We start from the raw sequence: 6,863 nt of genomic DNA, 5'->3' as shown, positions 1-6,863 counted from the left end.
ACTTGCATAACTATAATAACTCTTTTACTGTGTATACATATACAAGAACATCATGCTGTATATCTTTTTAAAAAATATTTACTTATTTTTATTGGAAAGTCTGATTTATAGAGAGAAAGAGAGACAGAGAAAGATTTTCCATCTGCTAGTTTACTCCCCAAGCGGCTGCAACATCTGGAGTTGAGTGGATCCGAAGCCAGGATCCAAGAACTTCTTCCAGCTCTTCCATGTTCATGCAGGGTCCCAAGTATTTGGGCCATCATCTACTTCCCTCCCAGGCCACAAGCAGAGAGATGAATGGAAAGCAGGGGAGCTGGGACATGAACTGATGCCTATATGGGATCCTGCAAGATGCAACACAAGGATTTATCCACCTAGCCATTGTGCTGGGCCATGTGCTGTACATCTTAAATATTTACAGTAAGAAAGTGACATAAAGAGTATGTGTTTACAATACTCACAGTAAGCAGAAATTGCAATTGAGAAGAAGCATGAATAAGGAATTTAAAATGCAAGGGAGAGTTATTTTATGGGATATTGTGTTGAGTGATACCAGAATTGAGAATGTGGCCCAAAGCTGGCACAAAGTTGGCACACACTTTTGGTGTCTCAGATTCAGAAGCATCCCCGTGTACTCTGGAACAAATACCTTCTGAGGATTAGGACAGAAGGGCCAAACCAGCTCTGCTGCTTCCAATCACTGAGACAATCACTTCATCTCTCAGTCTATTTAAAAAGGCAAGGAAGGTGGAGAAGAGGTGATTCATCCAAGTTGCTTGCAATAAACCTTTAAGAATGGTAGTGACTCAAAATGCAACAGGGTTGGGCCATGAAGTAAACAGATAAAAGAGGGGCATTATTTCCCACGCTGCGGTTTCTCTTGCCAGTTTCATGTATGGTGTCTTTTTCATGACACAAATCCTTGAGCAAGTGTGCAAAGTCTTCTTTGGTTTCACAGATGCACTTCAGAGAAATATGCATCCCCACAGCAGTAAAAAGAAGATTTTGGAGAAAAGCCAAGTGCAAAGCTGGGCAACTTTCCATTTGGTAAAGATCAAAAGAGCTTTTGGTTAAACCCTTTCTAGTGTCAACTGGTAGCAATTTTGTAATCACTGTACCCAAGGCTGCTATGTGGTCATCTGGCTTGGATCTGGACCAACACTGAACCTGCCTAAGGGATAGAAATGTGGCTTGGAATGCTGTGTAAAGATGGTGGGAGAGGAACTTCCTTTCTTTGGGGGCTAGTTACTAGCTGTACTGAAGGTATCTAGGTATTGATTGAAGTCCTATGTTTCTCTTCTTGGAATGCAGGAAGCTTTCCTTCATCTAGTAGAAGACTGGACCAATACCGAAAAACAGTGCCAAGGATGAAACTCCTCTCTCTTTTTCTACTTCTCTCTCATTCTCTCTTTCTCTCTCCCTCTCTTTCTCATTATGCAAACACAGAGCACCTGATCCATCATGTTTCATGGTTTTACTCTTCAGGAACTTCCTCTGCTTGGTGTTTGTGAGTTTGAGTATCTTGCTGATCCCTGCATGGTCCTGAGGAATGTATAATCTTTTTGATGATAAATTGATAATAGCATCCAATTGGTTCTAGTGTTAGTGGGGAAATGGTTGAAGACTTGGTTGTTTTGAGGAACTGATTGAGAAGATTTTCACTGGTGGTGCCGGTGGTATAGCTGGCCTGTTTCAGAGAACCATAATTTTGGCTTATATCTTTGCCTAGATAGACAGTCATACATCTCATAATTAAACTATAAACATTTTTTTTCAATGCAAGTACTTTTTAAGATGTGAGTTTCATTCTTGTTATTCCTATTTCAGATGGTTTATGAATTGGAAAATTGAGATCTGCTTCAAAGTACTTAAGCAGGTAAGATTTCAGCAGGGATATAGTTGCAATTGCTCAAACTTGATGGATAGGAAGGTGTTCATAAACAAGTATAAATTCATCCAAATAAACTCTGAGCAGAGAGAAAAAAGAAAACACCGAAGATGACTAATTGTCAAGTAGGTTTTTCTTTTTTTTTTTTTAATAAGTCAACTTAGGGCAATGCTGCCTTGATGTTTATGATAATGAATCACATTTATGGAAGTATTTGGGTCAGCTGTAAACTACTACTTGTGTTACGTTCTTTGAAAATGACTTTCTTGGGGAAGAGCAGAGCAGCTGAGAGAATGGGCTGGTTTGTGAAACAAGGCTATTGATTGACAGTTTAGCAGATGAAATGATTCCAAATGAGGCACTTGGTATCAGGGTTCCTAAATTTGATTCCCAGCACAATCATTTGATAACTGAATAACTTTGAGTAAAGTTATAAAGTCTTCTACATCACAATTTCTCCATCTATATATAGGAGAGACAACCCAATAAAACAAATACCTTGTTTTCACCATTAAGTAAGATTATGCAAACTACTCAAGAAAATGATTAGTGCTTAATAAATGTTAGTTTGATAAGTGTTAGCTGCCAATTCATTTCCTTGCTCCTCCTGTTCCCCTTATTGTTTGTAGGAGTTGAATTGAATAGAGTAATTCTCTGTGTGTCTCAATAGAAAACAGAAGACATATTTAGCTGGGATTTTCAAGGAGGCTTTTGAAAAATTTATATAAATCTTTCATTAAGAACAATTTGGGGCTTAGAGAATTACAGGAAAGTTGCAAAGATAGTATATGAACATTCACATGCCTTTCATTTAGGTTAAGTTTCTCCAGATTGTTTTTATCTCATCAAGGAAACCAACATTTGTATGTGATCACTGTGGCAGGCAGAATGCTAAGAGGGCCTGTAAGGCTCCAGTCCTCGCATATAAACAGCTTTTTCAGGTATTCAATCAAATGCTAATGTAGGTGTTGATGAGAAGGAATTTTGCATGAGTAACTGAGGTCTCTAAGCAACTGATCCTTAAATAGGGAAATTAACGGAATAGGCCTTATCTAGTCACCAAGTCCTTTTAAATCTATCAGAGGTTAGAGGCAGCGAAGACAGAGACACCTTGGACAAGAGTGACATCTGCTCACTTGGAAGGTGGATGGTGCTGGGTGGTAAGCCTGAGAGAGCAGCTCTCGCTACAGAGAGGGCTCCTCCTTCTGGTAGTTTGTAGGGAAAAGTGGTCTTCACACCTCAACTACCGAAGTGAGATTGTGACCAACGACTCACAAGAGCTGGGCCATATATTGTTCCTGATAGTCTAGCTGACTCCCTGATTTCAATTGCGTAAGACAAAGAACAGCTAAATCAATCTCACTCTAACCAGATTTCTGACTTGCTGGACCGAAGCTAATAAATTAGTGGTAATTAGTTAGGCAGTAAAAGAATACCAAGACATTGCTATTAGCTAAATGCCATTCTTTTTTCATACTTTCCCAGCTTTTCCACTAGTGTCTTTTTGTCTACTTTAAGATATAGCAGTCATTCTTTTTTTTTTTTAAAAGATTTTATTCATTTTTATTACAGCCAGATATACACAGAGGAGGAGAGACAGAGAGGAAGATCTTCCGTCCGATGTTTCACTCCCCAAGTGAGCCGCAACGGGCCGATGCGCGCCGATCCGAAGCCGGGAACCTGGAACCTCTTCCGGGTCTCCCACGCGGGTGCAGGGTCCCAATGCATTGGGCCGTCCTCAACTGCTTTCCCAGGCCACAAGCAGGGAGCTGGATGGGAAGTGGAGCTGCTGGGATTAGAACCGGCGCCCATATGGGATCCCGGGGCTTTCAAGGCGAGGACTTTAGCCGCTAGGCCACGCCGTCGGGCCCTATAGCAGTCATTCTTATCTTATCATGTGAAAGTGTTTTTGACATTCTCGTGTTTTTGCTTTTGGTAGGTGCTATTCCTTCTCTTTGTCAAGAGAACAACTTTATGTGTCATTTCTAGGGCAGGTCTGGAAGAGGTGAATTGTTTGAGCTCTCCTTTGATGTAGAAGAATTTTATTTCATTTTCAAAGACAAAGGAAATCTTTGCTCTGTGCATTATATGGGCTGGTGATTTTTTTTTCCTGTTAGAATCTGGAATATGCCACTCCATTCTCTTTTGGTCTGTCAAGCTTTCTCTGAGGTCAGCAGTGAGTCTGTTTGAGGCTCCTATATATGCCAATTGATGTTTCTCATGTGCACATTTAAGAACTTTTTCCTTTTGTTTGACTCAAGAGAGCTTCATTATCATGTGTCATGGTGAATATTGCTTTCGGTCATCTGTACTGGGTGTTCTGTGCCCCTCCTGTATGTTGTTTCCCAATTTTTTCTCCATATTAGGAAAGTTTTTGGTTATTATTTCGTTGAACACAGATCTGAACCCACTTTGTCTTTCTGAACCTTCTGGAACTCCCTCTGGAACTCCCATATTTGGGAGTTTTATACTTGGCCTTTTAATAGTGTCTTTTAATTCCTGAATGCCTTTTCAAAAAAATCTTGACCCATTCCCACTTCTGGCTTTTTAATTTTTTTCATCATTGAGGCAAGAAATATCTTCCAATTCTGAGATTCTATCTTTTGCCTCATTCATTTTATTAATGAAGATTTTCTACTGAATTTTTAATTTGCTCCCTTGTGGTGTCCTTCAAAAGCTTTCTTCTTCTTCTTCTTCCTCTTCCTCTTCTCCTTCTTCTTCTTCTTCTTCTTCTTCTTCTTCTTCTTCTTCTTCTTCTTCTTCTTCATCATCATCTGCTAAGTGCCATTTATTGTTCAGACAAGGCTATGAAATGTACAGACAAAAACGCAGGCCGAGCAGTGTGCATGGCCATGACTTTAGGCACAACCAGCTGTCTTCAGCGACCACAAACAGGCCTGGCTGTCATGCCCTCTCTGTGGAACGCGTCTACACTAATCCTTCAGCACAAGCGGGGCCTTTGCTTCATCGGCCACCTCCTCGCCACTCAGCATCTAGACAATGGCCAGTGCGAACTCCAAAGCTGGTCCCCAAGCCGCGGCTGGTGAGAATCGGGCCATCCCTCTCCATGAGGCTCTCCGAGTAGCTGTAATGACTCCCATTCATCATTTTGTCTTTAGCAAGTGGGTACATTAAAACTTTGCTTCCAAAACCTACCTTGTGAGCCAGCAGAGCCGTGGGACCTGAACAGATGGCTGCTATGAGGCCCTTTCTCTGCTCTTGCTCCTTCACTCAGATTCTGTGCACCCAGGTTACCTCATGGCAGGACGACCACGTCGTAGGGGCCCTGCTTTCTCGCATCTTCCAGGCTGGCGTCAGGGCAGATGACGACATCACGGCTACACTGCACAGGGTTCTTCCCAGCTAGGCTGGCAACGGTGACTTTGTTGCCAGCTCACCTCGTTATGTCCACAGGGATGACCGTCTCTATCTCCTCCACCCCTTTTGCTAGGATGACCAGAGCTCACTTAGCAGCCATTTTGGGTTTTGCTTTTCTTTTTTTTCCAGAGAGGCCCGGCCCCTCAAAAACTTTCTTAAAGGAAGTAAAGGTTAGTGGAATGTCTTATGAGGCAGAAGGTTTTCTACAGTTACTGATGATGGCTGTGACTCCTGAATTATCATGAATACTTTTAGAACTTGTCAAATTACTACCACCTTGCTTTATCAGTATGTATTCTAGGGCCAGTCAGATGTTCATTTAACCTTTGATAGAGCATCCATAGACTTACGTACTTGCTGTAAAAGCTAGGCTGTAGTGTGGGGGCAGATTGCTCCAGGAAAGAGTTTTACAAGTAGCTTCAAGAGGCATAGCAAGATTTTCTCCTGTTATGCTGAAAGGACTTGATTAACATTGATTAATATAGGACTTCTGAGAGAATCAGGAGAAAAGTAAAATATGTTTGCTATAAAGTGCAACAGCCTTGATGTGATAAAAGCAAAGTCTTCACTTATTGTTTTGCTATCTGAAGAGGCATAGGAGACTTTTAATTTATTCACAAGAGCATGCAGATTTATCTTATGTTCATACTTATGAAGAGGTATGAGTTTAATTATTGATAAATGCACTCAACTTGAGATATCTTGTCATTTCACTATAGCAGGAATGCGAAGTAGCACCGACTGGTCCCTTCCACTTAGGCTGTAATTGGTGAGTCTTCTTCCCATTTTCAACAAAACCAGACCTCCTGGAGAGACAGAATTTCTGACTTTTGGGATCTGGCACAGGGAGAATTTTGCTACTGTGTTCCATTAGAGCCTTCTGTACTTGACATGGATTCATCATATGCTTTATCTGATCTTGAGTTTCTGAATCAAAGAAAATGCCAGAGGTTGAGAGGGATGCAGGACTTGGGTGCCATTCTTATCCTGAGGAGGGCAGTTGGCAGTAGTTTAAACCGTGATTTTGAAGTCTCTTGGCAAAACTTACCTGTTATTTAAGGCTGATGTTATCTTTCTCAACTTCTCTGATGAGCACCGTCTCTAAGGGGCATGGCGATGATTGAAGATCCCTGGAGAAAGGGTTGTTTTCTGAGTTACTTTAGATGTAAGGAGAGTCCAGTGTCATTGCCACTTTAGGTCAGCTGAGACACTGCCTATCTTTTATCTACCCTCTGATATAATCAATAAAGACTGGATCTTTGTAATTATTTGCTGGGGGCATGGTAGAGAAACATATTTGCCAGCCTTCACTTTTGTGTAGGAGTGAGAACGGAAGTGACCTGACATGACCGTTACAGTTATTTCATAAACAGAACAGGACCGAGTAACTTCCCCTGTGGCAGTGTGTAGCCTTTTCCCTCTACCTGAGAAACAATTGTCACTAAGGCTCCTCTTCACAGGTAGGTAGAGTTGCCTCTTTCCTTAATAATTTTCCATTGAGAGGCAATTGAGAACATGACTCTATGATTTAAGTCCATCACTCACTGACATAGTTAGAGTAACTTTGTTGCTGAGTTCATCCTATCTCAGGCACAAT

The 6,863-nt window shown here is 41.3% G+C and overlaps 1 pseudogene; it reads right to left on the bottom strand.

Moving 5' to 3' along the window:
• Window positions 1-4,821: 4,821 nt before the first annotated feature.
• Window positions 4,822-5,366, bottom strand: LOC101516083 (Parkinson disease protein 7 homolog; annotated as a pseudogene).
• Between the last annotated feature and the right edge of the window lie 1,497 nt (window positions 5,367-6,863).

The sequence above is a fragment of the Ochotona princeps genome, chromosome 18 (genome assembly GCF_030435755.1).
Source record: "Ochotona princeps isolate mOchPri1 chromosome 18, mOchPri1.hap1, whole genome shotgun sequence".
NCBI lineage: Eukaryota > Metazoa > Chordata > Mammalia > Lagomorpha > Ochotonidae > Ochotona > Ochotona princeps.
The sequence above is the reverse complement of the archived record's forward strand: the minus strand, read 5'-3'. Positions and strand labels throughout refer to the sequence as shown.